Raw genomic sequence first — 14,102 nt, 5'->3', positions numbered from 1 at the left:
GGAGACTCTCTCTGTGCTGTCTGCAGCCGGCAGCAGCCCCGGGGGGGGGGGACTGAGAGGGGAGCGGGGACCAGGACCCCCCAGCACAGACCCCCCCAGCGTCAGCTCTGCACCCGGGGGTAACCGCTGGCGTCGCTGCGGAGGGTCTGCCTGCACCTCAGCCGCCCCAGTTTGCAGGCTGGTTGCGTAGGGCAAACCGCGGATGGAGATAAATGAGCAGCATCACACCCGCAGAAGTACCCGCGGCACCCGCGCGCTTTGCTGCCCGTGCTGGGCTGCCGTCCCGCCTGGCTCCTCAGGCTCACCCCGGCTCGAGCTGAGCCCACGCACGTGCAGGTCCGGAGGAGCAAAACTAAAACTAAGCACCCTACAGGTATTCCCTGTAGGCAGCCAACTACAGTTTTTTGTTTAGGCAGACCCTGCATTTAATAAATAGCTCGGTCACGCTGCCGGGAACTCAGCATCTCCCCGAGTCAAGCCCTTCCTTGCATCACCGTGGAGCGGCCGCGGGTTCGTTATCCCTGCAGCTGAAGGCACCTCGGCAAAGGTGCTGCAAGGACCTGAGCTCGCTACGGATTCCTGGAATTGCCTTGTGCTGCTTCAGAGCCGCCGCCGGTATCCCTGCCTGGGCCCGCGTGGGCTGCACGTTCACGCGAGGGGGGTCAGACCCTGGGAGCGGGACCGAGGCGGTGGGCAGAGAAAGTGTCTCTCGTCGGTATTTGAGCCTCACACCTCTTTCGCTCCCTTTCTAACTCAAGGGACTGTTTCGCACTTGCGCAGAAAATGGTAATAAAGCCAACGGGGTGAAAAGCCATTAACTTGGAGGTATCACGTCTCAGTTTTGGGATGCCGAAGTGAAGATGCTGAACTGTGCCTGATATTCACGGCCGGGCGCTGGTGCCATTCCAATGAGCATCAGTAGAAGGGTGGCTCCTCGCGAACCCCATCTGGAAAAACAGGCAGAACCGTTCAAATCGAGGACTAAAAAGTAGGGCCACCCACAGCCAGTGGTGATGGTAAAACTGAAGGAGACTGTGTCCGCTGAGGGCTGCACTGATGCTAAGTCCAGTCCTTTGCATTGAAGGTTACAGAGATGAAAATTTTTGTCACCGTCTGTCTCACTAATGCTGGTTTTGGGGTCCTTGGTTATATTTAAGTGGAAAGCCTAAAGATCAACAGGTGCAGAAGTGCTTCACATATATGCCTCGGACAGATCTCCTTTCTCAGGCCCATCCTGAGAAACTGGGTTTGGGCTAGCAGGGGCAGAGGAGGAAGGGTGTCCTTTCCCTGCTGCTGCAGTATGTATGTTCTCTAAACTGTGCTCTTCCTTCTGCCTCTCGTCTGTGCACTGAAAAGTGTAGCAACCTTTGTAATTTTGGTGCCCTGACCTGATACCACCGCCAGTTTTATCTCCACCCCCTTGCCCCAAAGGCTTTGGCATTTGCCAGTGCCAAAGGGTCACAGTCCTCTCCTCTCCCCCCGGTCCGTCCAGCTGGAGAGACTTGATCCTTCATGAAGAAAAAAATAAAGAGTTGAAAGCGCAGCTCCTGGTTGCTCTCCGAGTGCCGGCATGGCCCCAGGTTTCTATCATTTCATGCTGCAGAGCCGCGTGGCCCTGCTTCAGCCCGGAGCTGCAGCCCTGGCCCTTATCAGGTATTGACTCTCTAGGAAGACAACAGCACAAGGAATTTTGCTTGCTCAAGTAATGACACACTTTATTATAGAGCAACTGTACCATACCAAACATGTTTAATAATTAAGCAATGAGATATGACGAGAGGCAAATTCCAGCACAATTTTTACATGCCTTGGATTGTACGATAAGGCCAAAGGCCAAGGAATTTTCATCAGAGGATCAAACTATTTTGCATTTGAATCACCTATTCTGTCTAGGTTTCTGCACTCTGTAGCACAAGGGTGATATTCTGTCATAAATATTGTAAGCATAAAATTTCTCATGGTCTGAGACCTTGGAAACTATTCTCCCAATGATATATGTGTATCACCAGCATGCAGAATGGTGGAATACACCCCTTTGTCCATGATTAAGTCTGGAATTGATTTTCAGACTGCAGTTAACAGGTCTGAAAAACAGGTTTGCTGATGGAACTGCTGACAGATTAACTACGTCGATGCAAGGGACATCACCTCAGTGCCACGGTTGCTAACTCTCAAATATTTCTCCTTATGCCATAAAAAAAGAATAGAACTTGAGATTTCGAGACAATGCTTGTTCTTATCTGCCGCAAGTTTGATAAGAGTTCTGTTTGCTTCACGCTTTAGAACTTGAGTACATTATTATGAAATGCAATAATTTCCACAGAAACGACACACTAATGCAGCATCAACTCTGAGACTTTAATCCTATAAAAATCAGGTAAAGCCAGAATGAAGATTCTCACAATAAACTGACAACAGGCTCTTTGTGGTATGTTTTGCAAGGACTTTCTTTACGCAGAGAACATAATACTGGGCAGTGTGACGTGCTGTACAACAAATATTTATTTTTGAGATAAGCGTGGAGGCTTGAAAGGTCTAATGAGCTAATTGAAATAAATAAGGCTCTGCTGGAATTCAGGGCCGGATGCGTGTGGCGGTGATGGGGAAGCTGCCCAGCTGCTCTGCCACTCCTTCTCTCAAGACCAAACTGCTGGTGGACAAGACACGATAGCTTTAGGCTGCTCACCCCTCCCCACCTCTGCTCTGGGTAATTCTTACCTGCCACTCCTGGCATTAATAGGCATACTAATATTTAAGAGAGTGCGTACTTGGTCAGGCCAATTCAAAGTAGAATCTTGCTCTTTGTAATAGCCAGAACATGTCGTTCAGAGGAAAAAGAGCAAACCTAAAAATCAAATGTTGACTATTCTGTAATATAGACGTATACGCCTGTAATGTTCATTAGAGAGACCAAAAAGGTAATTGCGATTCCTGCCCTCAAACGCTTTCGCTTCAGCAGCAACCTGAAGTTCGGGGTGCGCTGGAGACCAAGCCCATAGGGGTAAGAGGCAACCTCGGCTCGAGGCAGGGAGCCATCGTGCATGGACTAGCCATGGGCTTGCGGTAGGGTAAGTGGAGACAGACCAAGCAGGTAAATGCTGGATGGTCACCAAGTGTCGCCTCAAAGCTGCTTTTAAACATAGCATAGATGAAGATCTGATTACAATACAGAGAGGCAAGGGTGAGGAAAGAAGGCACCAATTAAGACGTGATCGTCTGGCGGCATGGTTAGGTATTTGCACATCTTCCTCTGTGCTCAGCCAGCTGTGTGTGTGTAACATCTGGAGTTAGGAGGGGGAGTACAGCTGGGACACAGTCCTCTCCTGATTCCTGCAGATAATCAGCTTTTGCCCTGAGGCACTACGCTTTGCTAACCATCTTCTTCAAATCCAATTTTAAATGGACTGCGAGATCATACTGTAATACTGGCTGGCCAGTACAGCATATAAATACATAAACTCAAGGTATGACCTGTAAGGTTACAATGCATTTCAGGCACTGGGAAAGTGCAGAAGGAAACCTGTTATATTAAAAACCACGACAGCATTCTTTCTACGTGGCTATTCTTTTTATTAGATTAGATATCTAGATTTTTACCATTTTCCTGAATAAGTAAGGGCTGTTTCACAGAAGCTTCAGGGAAATGGCTGCATTTTAATACAGTCTAATTGACTTTTATGGTTATCTCTGAGGAGTCCTGGTCATAAAAGCTAATTAAATTATGCTGATCTACATATTCAAGAACCATTCTATTTCTCACCCTTGGAAAAAAATAACACCAAACCAAACTGGAGGCTCATACTCAGGATTAGGACACACTGCAATCTCCTGACACCCCTCTTTGTGCAGTTTGATTTGCTCAGCATTGCAGGAGACACTTAACCTTCCTGAACAAGTGACTGTCCCTACCAGTTTTAAGAATGTCGGTTATGTTATTTCAGATCTCTCATTCTGCAAATGTGTAGAAAGATCTATATACTCAATTTACAATTCTACATTCATCTAATAATTCTCTAGAGAAAAGGTTTAAAAAAAAAAAAAAAAAAAAAACCAAGCCAAAAGTAAATCATCTGAATCTGCGTGACGGGGGCTTTATAAAGTAGACTTTCTGCATTTTCTTAGTTTTCTTTTTTTTTAGGTGGCCATTTTTTGTTTCTACTTCTTAGTTCCATGCACCTTGTGAGAGATCCTGACTTTGTTGTAATAACAGTTTAACAGCATGCCAATCCTGATACTGTAAAAAACAACATTGCTATTTTTTAATCTGAACTCCCATTATTTTCCTGTATTTATTGCCCGCACAGTGCCAGATTTCCGAGATATTCAAGTGCCAAACAAATCAGACATGTGCCAAGTAAGATTTTATGAAGCAGACAATATTTCTGAAAGTCTTAGTAGAAGTCTAACTCTATCTTTCAGCACCTAAATACCTTTCAAAACCCAGCCTAAGGCAGTGAGTAAAATTCCCACTTAGAGTTATGGCCATTTGCCCTGACAAAAATTGCAGAAACCAGTTCCTCTGGAGTTAGTATCAACATCTTTCAACCAATTTTTTAAAAGGCCTTCTGACACAATGCACCATACCAATCTCTGTCCAAATACCTTAATCCAGCCAACACATTGCACGCTAAATAATTACCGAGAATTGCCCAGCAGCAGCTCAGCATCCAGCAGGCTCCCTCACACTTGTACCCACCATGTTAGGGGGTATGAAATATTCTAAATGTCACAATGAAGTGGTAACATCCCCCTTTTGCTCTTCTATTACGGATTGACTGAACAGCTCTGACCATCTCTTTTACCCTCTACCTGCCTGTCCCTCCTCTTCTCAGCGTCTTTGGCTCCAGGTATCGTAGGGACAGCTGTTAACATCTTCTGGTTTGTATCTGAGAATTACCTGGCCATACAACGGACAAACATTGTCATTTCCACTGCTCCTTCTTACTGCTGACCCACTCTTTTTTCGCAACTCCAAGGGGCTTTTAAAAACACGTGGTTTTCAAAAAGTTTGTTTACTAAACAGAAAGTAGTAGGGGAAGTCATCAAGGAACCAATGCAATTGGCACCTATAATTATCAGCACCAGCAAATCCCTCTGAGAAGACCCTCAGTACTGTGGGAGTTTGTAGTGAACGTGAAAATCTAAAGGTCATTTCCAACTGGAAAAAAGAAAAAGAGGTACTGATTTGTCAAAAAAACCCTACCTTTTTCTACAAAGTAATACAAAAAATTACCAAAGTTGGGCAAAATGTCATGGACTTCTATAGGAAAACATGTGAAGAAAAGGAGGTAGGACTTCTTGCTAATTTAACCAAATTGTAAGAAGGGGCAGTGAGGGACCAGCCTCAAGGTTGCCTGTGTTTCATACTGTGTAAGGTCATACTGAGCACCAGGAGCCACTTCATTATGTCAGGGGCTGTTAACCAGCTATTAGCCACGTTAGGCAGAAGAGTTGGGGGTCTCCGTTTCTTCAGCGAGGACAGACTGATAACAAAGCTTCGCTGTGCTGCTGCCTAGTAGTTCTGTTTGGTGTGATGGCGAGGTTTGGATGCCAAGCTACTAGCTGAGGATGGGATTGCAAAAGAGAAAATCCCTTTGGGGAGAGAGCCTGTACAAAGCAAGGGCATTGCGAGACAAAGAATAAGGGCTCCCATCAAAACAGGCACCTCACGTTCTTGTCGGCATGCACGTACAGCACCTCAGTGAAACCACAGCCACGTGCTCTGCATTGCTTTCTCGACTCTGAATTATGCAGAATTCAGGGTCCTGTGCATTGTCTGAAAAAATTACTGGCAAAACCAGACATCTGCAGATGCCAGAGATCCCTGTTTACAAAGATCCCACCCAGGAATGCTTCCCTGAGCGCAGCTGACAATCAAGCAGGGGAATTGCGGTCCCATGCTTCTGGCCAGGAGTTTGCACAGATGCTGCCTGGGCCAGCACCTCCGTGGGGGCCGGGGGGGGGCTCGGGTTCACCAGGGGGGGACAGACAGGGCAGGACTTCACCCCGAGACAGGGAGCAGGGCAGCTGGGGACAGCTGGGTTCAACCAAGAGTCCAGATCTTCAGACACCTCTGTGGTGGGGAGGTGGGTCCAAGGTCAAGCCGGAAAGTCAGTCCGCAGGCCAGGATCAAGGGGGTCCACGGCTGGGGACCAGCACCCCAACATCACCGCTCAGATGGAGGTCTAAAGGGGCCCGTGGGTAGAGGTTTGGTCCCTGGTGAGGCTGGGCAGACCCAGTGAGGGTATTAGTGCACCCACGACCCTGAGACTGAGCGTCAGTAAACCTTGCTTACTCAGCTGTTTTTAAGGATCCAGGGCGTTTCCTGTGGTCTTCATGCCTTTCCTGTCTTTCCAGGATTTCTGTGATCTTTCTTGCTGTGTTCCCTGCAGGCACACCGGGGCACAACTGGGGTTCTCTCCTGCGCTCTCATCTTGCATCGGCATCCCCTTGGGCGAATATTCCCACTCCAGCTCCGCTGTGACTTCGGTAGGAGTGGAGGTCCCCCCTGTTCCAGAGGAGCTGGTGGCTTTTTTGTATTTATGCTGAAGGGAAAGCAGCTGATTGATACACTTACAAAGTTTAACCCAATCCAGAAAAATATTAGCAGGGACCAGGCAGTCTCAGGGACTGTCTTTGTTCTGTTTGCTTAACACCAAGCCCCTCAGGTACTAGTAAGGGTCAGGTTTCAGTGGTGAGTTTGTGCACATAAAAAGAAAGGATATTAGCTCTGCAAGGGATCTGGTAGCCTGGAACGTCTTTGTTTTCACCCGGGAAGTCTGACCCCCCAGCTTCGTGCTGGGCAGGACCGGGCTGTGGGCGCTGCTGAGAGCCGCAGCAGTGGGCACGGTGCCTCTCGAGCGGTTCCCAGTGACCTGATCAGGCAGGTCAATAAATATGGCTGATATATTTTAATTGAGTAGTTTCACGGACCGGTTATGTCCTTGTTCGTAGATGGATTGCTAGAGTAGAGATTCACAACTTTTCTTATTAAAAACATCTGAAGCTGTTCGCCACCGCTGCCATAACTCAGAAGGAAACTGCCCCAGCTGGACCTTTTTCTTTTCAGCAAAGCCTCTCATCTGTGTGTGTTTGATCTAAGGACAGTTATATTGTATTAGCCTGCAGGATCTGATAAGCAGGGTGGACAATAAGATTAGAGCCTGTGGTGTTGACAGAAACACGGTCCATCCACCAAAACCTGCACAGTGTTTAGTGAGGACTCGGAGAGTCCGTTCCCCAGTGATCGTATCCTGCTTCTACCTCCCACCCACCCTCACCCACGGTTCTGTTTCACTGTTGTCTCCTTCCCACAAAGCACCAGAGTTTCTGTAACTATTGACTTTTATGACTCAAATGCTTTTCCGAATGCAAAGCCGGGTTGCAGAAGAACTGGTGAGGCAACCACAGCCAATGTTTTGGTTTCTTCCAAAGACATCTTCTAATGCAGCCCTGAGAAGCAGGGGAGCTGTACCCATTTAGCACAAGGGCTGTAATGTCACTATGAAGTTTCTTGGTCTTTTAGGAAAGCTGTATATCATCCATTAATTAAAGTGATACAAATCCTTACATTACTGTCTGACTGTACTATGCCTGAGTGACCAGGGAGTACCAGTTTTTAAAAAATAACTCAAATCTGGGAGCCTCCCTTCCTATTGGAATTGGGGTATACTGGTCACTTAAATATGAGTTAGGAGCCTAAATACCATTTAGGGTCCAGTCCTTAGCTGCTTCTTCTCAGTTGATGGCCTGCCCACAGGGATGCATGACATGGGTTTGCCACTAAATTCATTAATCCTGAAGCTGGGTATGAAGGTGATGAGCAGGGTTCTGTGCAAGACAGATGTGCCTCCTGCATCACCCAGGCTGTTACAAGTACATCAAACCGTGGGTCATCTCTTCCCTCTGGACCTCCATAGCCCTTGCTAAGACTTTGGTCCTGATCGTAAGGATGTTTCTTGGGGAAGATCTCAATCCAGCAAAAACTGAATTTAATATATTAACAACTGCCACAGCTGATTTGTATTGCATTGGAGAGCCAAGAGGTGTCCATGTCAGGAATGGCAGTCTTTGTATGAGACCTTGTTTAAATAGCACATGAGAAGACAGTCCTAGCCGCCAGAAACTTACGGTTTAAAGTTAGGAAAAGTTGCGGCAGATAGGCAGAAAAGCAGAGAGAACAAGCCTAAGGAAGTGGTGAAACAAATACTTGTCAATCTAGTAGGCCTCATGCAAACTCATGGAGGCAATGTGGCAAAAGCAGAGTTTTAAGGAGGGACTGAAGAAAGATTATGAGGCAGCTCTGCAGATGTTTACAGAGAGCTTCTCCTGAGTGCTGGGGACAGCGTGAGACAGAGCATGGAGGCATGGGTTCGAAAAGCTGGCAGGAGGCAATGGGCGTTGGTAGAGTGGGCTGGTCAAAGACAGGAGTTGGCTTCTCGGCCCCGAAGGAGATGGTAGGTAGGATGAGGATAAGCCATGCTTCTGCCCCATCCCCTGTCAGGCACGGAGGGAAGGCACCCGCAGAGGCAACCCCTTAGAGCATTACAGACACTGTTTGTCAACAGCCAGAAAGCCCCCCTTCTTTTTGACCTGCCGTGAGTCAAATATAACTATAAAGCTGAAGTGGAAACAGATGGAGAGATAACTGCTGAGGAAAAGGACTTCGTAAAAGCAGTATAAACATGCACACAGTGTTTTTCAGTGTTTTTCAAACAGCCTTTCCTCTGGTTACAATTCAATAAGAAGATACTGGAAGTACCTCCTGATGTTAGTAAGGAGTAATCTACAATTTGAGAGTAAAGTCTTATTCCCCCACTTATCCTTTGGCTTGTTTGTACTTATTTTTATAGATCTTCCTTACCGCACTGTTTGTATTTGCTAACATTCAGCAACCACTTCTTCCTTCAGCTGCACTTTTTTATATCAGTGTAACCACTTTTCTCATGGTCTCTTGGTGTTTGTTCTTTGCTTTGTTTGGATTAAAAAAGGGCTTGCACTTGCAATCCCACCAATTGGTACTTGAGTATTTACCAGTACCTACTTGTAAATTCCTGAAAGTTTTAGTAAGTTTTGCATAATTGTTCTGATTATTACCTCTATTGTCCTTTATAAAGGAAAATTTGTGCCAGAGTCATCACTATTCTGCATTCTTCCAGCTCCAGAAACAACCCTAAAGTCAGACCCGACAGATGCCTGGATTTGACCCTGCTAGCCTGAGTATTGGCGTCTTTGCCAGATGTCCAGGTCAAAGCATAGCCCAGACCATTAGAAGTGCAAGTAGAAGGGAACTAGAGTTCCAAGGAAAAGACAACCTTACCTTGTTACACAAGGCACACCACGTTCAGTACATATTTCTACCCCTCTCACAGAAACAGAAGTAATCTCCTACCTGACATTGCCCAGGTCTGTGCTGGCTCTGAGGAGGTGCTGTGTAGGGGTGAGACTCAGGCAGGATGTTATCCTGAAAAAAGTTGTGTTGAAGCTCAGGCGCAGCTGGATCTAAAAAAAATTGACAGCTGTCCTGACTACAGCACTGTTACCTTCCGCACAAAGATTGACGGCCCTCTTAATTTCTGTTTGTCATAGTCACCTTAAAAGACTATTGGAACATGCAAGCAAAAAAATCCCAAATTATTATTAAAACTTGTTCCTTTGTGACTCTTTTGGACTAACTGATCTCTACCATCTGTGCAGTGCATGGATGTTTTTAGCAATTGTAAACTGTAGTGATGGGCCAGAAACATGCAGCTTAGTACATTTCAGTCAGAATCTGCAATTGTGCCATTTGGGTCAACCATATGCAATGTGAGTATTTGTAATAAGTCACCTACATCAACAGTGTATTTGTCCCCTACTAAAAATCATATTATGCCGATTAAAGTACCACAGTTCCCTTTTTTTTAATTTCCTGTTCTATAATTATGGTGGCGTGACCATCAGAAGGCGGGGGCAGTGTGGTAGGTCAGGAGGTTGGCCACTACAAGCTCTATCCCATAAGTGGGTTGTATGAACTCACTGGGAAGTATACATTCAAAGGCTCAAAAAGGAGCCCACTCTCACTGTTCTGTTTCTAGGTACTTATGTTTAGCTAACATTGCTTTAACTACAGGAGAGAGAACATTTCAAAGGGTAACATTTAAAAATGGCTTACTCACTTCATGTTTTTTTGACCTATTGATTATACTTTATGTATGACCTACAAATATGCAAAAGGAGAAAACTCAGCATTCAAAAGTAGGTGACGGCAAGATCCTTCACCTCGTTTCAGTCCCTTTATGCCAAATACAGTCTTGACAGCACAACAAAAGAGATCCACAAAATTGGCAGCAGCAAATAGTCCTTTGATTAAAGCACTGCTGAAGACCATAGCGAAACCTGGACACTTGTGCCAATAGTGCCGTAGGAGAACGCTAGGAAGGGGACCGGCGAGGAGATGAAAAACACCAGGAGGAGGGGTGGCTCTCGGTTGTGTTGTGGTCGTTGGGTTTAAGCTGCAATACCTTTGAAAAGTCCAGTACACGCCACTGATGTGTACAAGAAGGAGAGTGCCCCCAGGCCTACGACATTTATATCGCATCTCCCGGAGATGCAGCACAGAATTTTACCTGCAAATTTTGGAAAACGCTGCTGTCCAATATTGACAAACAGCTAAATTATTTGTTACGAAGGATGAGAAAGAAAACGGTCCAGCAGGTATCAACAGGGGACTGGGAGTCAGGAAGGCTGGGTTATGCCCTGGCTCTGTCTTTAAAAGGGCTGTTTAATTGCATAATTCTCTTAACATACATGCACATTGTCATGTCCATCTTTTAAATAATAATACTCGTCTGCTGAGAAGCTTATATCATTTCCAAGAAAGTCATTTAGATACTTGGATGACAGGAGCTCTGACCATGCATTGCATTATTACTGGCCCATGTGGTCTGAGGCTATCTTCACTGAAATATTAAGCAATGATCTGATTGATTCTCCTTACAACTTCTTGAACTGAGCCATTACGCAGAGTTAGATGTCTTCTCTGCTGATTTGACAAGAAGCCTTGGAGAGGGCCTCTCTTTACTTCCAAACACCTTAAAAAGACACATTTTCATTCCTAGAGATTTACCAAACAAGTCACCCCTTTGCTGCCCGTGGGTCAAAGAACAGCTCTTTGTGCTAGGCTCTTCTCAGGGCTTGTTCAAGCCTTGCCCTTTGGGTTTTTTTCTCCCCATCTTTGTCCCTTTGTTGCCAGGCTTGGAGAAGGTTATCATTACTTCCATCTGTCAAACATATTTCACTTCCAAAAGTGTAATCCAGTAGGCTCACACCAGCTTTATATGGGCCTCTCTTGTAGGTGATGATCTCCTGACTTTTTTTTCATTTGTAGAAGCTCCTAGCTTTTAAGTTCTCTGTTACACCCTCCAGCTTCAGTGGGGTGCAGCCTTACACACAACATTTGTTTAACAGAGTGAAAGGCCCTTTTTTTCCCCCACAGTATTCCCACTGACTTCAGCAATAATCTCGCTGCAAACTGAGATCAAAATTTGCCCTGCATTTGGGAGTGCCTTGTCTTAGCTGCTAGTAGAGCCACCATTTTTCAAATAAATATTTACATTTGTGTTTTATTTGTGGTTGATTCTATGGGAAACAATTAAATGGGTTCTTTTCCCAACTAAATCTGAATGATTCATATTTGGGGCTAAAGAGTTCATTGTGCGATTTTTACTTGCTTTGCTATATTTTTATTGCAGAATTTGTTATGTTGAAGAATCATGTGTGTCAGAAATAGTCAGCAGGCAACTTAATTAGTCATGAGTTTACATTTCTGAATGTCACATGGATCTCCCGGAAAAGAGCACAGACAGCATCAGAAGAAAGCCAGCAGCATCAGAAAATGTTCCTCTAAACAACTGGGAACTTTAAGGACAGATAAAGGGTTTTTGTACTTAAAAATAACCTCCTAGATAATCGTTCTGCCCATATGTTGAAGGGCTGCTGCTTTGTCATTTCCTTGTGTTTGTTTAGTTTATATGTTAGTATATGCAGTGTGTATGCAGTGTGTAGATAGATTGTGGACTGTTTTCCTGACTTCAAAACTCTGAAGTTTCACCTAGAATTTAAAAGGGAATATTAAAGCTACTTTAAATGGGAAAGAGATTCTACTGATATTGAACAGTATGGGCTTTCATGCATCTGACTCCGAGTGAATGCAAAAAATCATTAGACAAGCCAATCTTAATGTTGTGAGTTTCTTGATGCTCACAGGGATCCCCTGAAAGCAGAAAAGTAAACTGCATAATCCAATTATTTAAAGTTACCTACAACAAAGTGCCGTTCGGGGAACACACACAATCTAGACACCTCACCCACAGTCCTTGTGCCGAAATCCCGCTGAGGCGGTGGGAAACTCCTGTGCAAAGAAATCCAGCAGCTGTGGGCCTTATCTTTGTGCCTTCAGCACATTACCTGTTTTTCCCAGTTGCAGATGCTTTTGGCTCCCTGAAATTTTTGTACTGAACTATTAATATTTGTTGATACATATCCTATTCGAAAGCGTAACATTTTGTATTTACATTTATTTTATAAAATTCCTTACTCTTGATACGAGAAATAAAGTTTTAAATGGATATTCCATTGACCACCTAAGCAATCAGGACTTTAATTTGCTTTCAGTGAAGTTTCGGTTTTCAACAGACACAAGAACAGATCTGCATTCATGACTGCTTTTTATAATTAAACCAAAAAGAGAGGAGCTGCCATTAATGTAATGCAGTTTTCCAAATCAATATTGTGGCCTCTTCCTCCCTGATCCGCTGAAATACAATTTCAGAAACGCAGACCACATCGCTGCTCGGGGAGGGGGGAGGAAGGCGCAGAGTACCTAACGTTCTGTCACTGCCTGAAAAAGTAAAATCTAAGTTGCTGGACCTTAAAGAAGAGAGGCCAAGGGGAGCTGGTAGAGCTACCTTTATAAAGCAAAGGACATCAGCGTAAGCCACTGGTGTGCCTGTGCTGGTTCCCTGCGGGGGGAAGGTATCATCAGCCTCCTCCTTGCTTCCTCATTAGTTATTTTTGGCTCCAGACGAGACCTTCATTCCTCTTTACCAAGAATGCTAGACTTCCGTCACCATCATAACAAGAACAACAGCGGCAAAACAATGTGCATGTCTGGGTGTGCTCCAAAGAATGAAGCTCAAGGATAGAAATCGTTGTGACATTTTAACAGAATAAAGAGGGTTTCTAATTTAGCAACTGAGTTTATGTCATAAAATGTTATACTGGCAAAGATGTAACATACTTTGTAAATACATTTTCCAAGCTTTCCCAAAGTCAGCTCGTGCTACACATATGTCAGCTTGTCATTAGGGCTTCTTGCAAAGTTCAAGAAGTAGTACGAATGTTTCTGAAACAGTAAGGCCTGACATTGCAAAGTACAGAGTGTTAGAGAAACCTGCAGGGGACTGTATTCCATCAGAGGACCACATTCTACCAAACACTGCAAAACTGCATCAACTTCGCCTATTTCTTGTTTATTTTTTAAAAAGAGAGAGAAAACTGTGATAAAACAATTATTCAATGAAATATTTCAATCACAATTATGTTTTCAGAAAATATTTCGGATGTTCAGGGCATCTTTTTTTCCACAAGAATGAAACCTCCAAACTCTCTGTGGAATTCATATCACGCATCTGCACTTTTGGACATTCTCAACATCCTCTAGGTCCAGAAGTCTTACCTGTAGGTGGGGGTTCATCTGAACATTCATGTTTACATTGGGGATGTTTTCATCTGGCTTAGTCATCTAAGCTTTTTGTATAGCCAATCCCAATGGGAGAAACAGACCTTTCTAAAAAAAAGCAATTAATCTTATCCCAAACTAGACATCTAAAACAGAGCTAATATATCAAGCCCTTTTAAAGTGCCTTTCTATCTGTTGATGGTAAAGATAGCCCAAGGTGCCTAGCTCAGATGTAGATGTTTGAATTGCAGATGACTCAAGTTAGGTGAGATGAATTCTGCCCCATATGTCTTCTTGATTTTACAGGCTCTCTTGGAAGCAGACTCTGGAGTAGGCAGTGAAAATACTGAGACATTTTTGTTCTGTAAACCAGAAAGTTTGG

General features: G+C 44.6%; 1 protein-coding gene across 25 annotated transcripts in view; it reads right to left on the bottom strand.

Annotated features, from left to right (window-relative positions):
- MDM1 (Mdm1 nuclear protein) overlaps nucleotides 1-14,102 on the bottom strand; it is a 74,648-nt gene that overhangs the window by 52,965 nt on the left and 7,581 nt on the right. For 16 of the 25 annotated variants that reach the window (XM_041120478.1, XM_041120483.1, XM_041120499.1 and 13 more), the window contains exons 1-2: nucleotides 6,296-9,501; nucleotides 820-947 (exon numbers count right to left, since the gene is read on the bottom strand). The gene's annotated coding sequence lies outside the window, so the exon portion shown is untranslated. Of the gene's footprint in view, nucleotides 1-819; nucleotides 948-1,388; nucleotides 1,509-6,295; nucleotides 9,502-14,102 lie in introns of those variants that run through there. The other 9 variants (XM_041120494.1, XM_041120492.1, XM_041120495.1 and 6 more) reach the window with 6 other exon arrangements.

Source organism: Aquila chrysaetos, chromosome 26 (assembly GCF_900496995.4).
Source record: "Aquila chrysaetos chrysaetos chromosome 26, bAquChr1.4, whole genome shotgun sequence".
In the NCBI taxonomy this organism is placed as follows: Eukaryota; Metazoa; Chordata; class Aves; order Accipitriformes; family Accipitridae; genus Aquila; species Aquila chrysaetos.
This window is presented reverse-complemented; position numbering and strand designations above follow the sequence as displayed.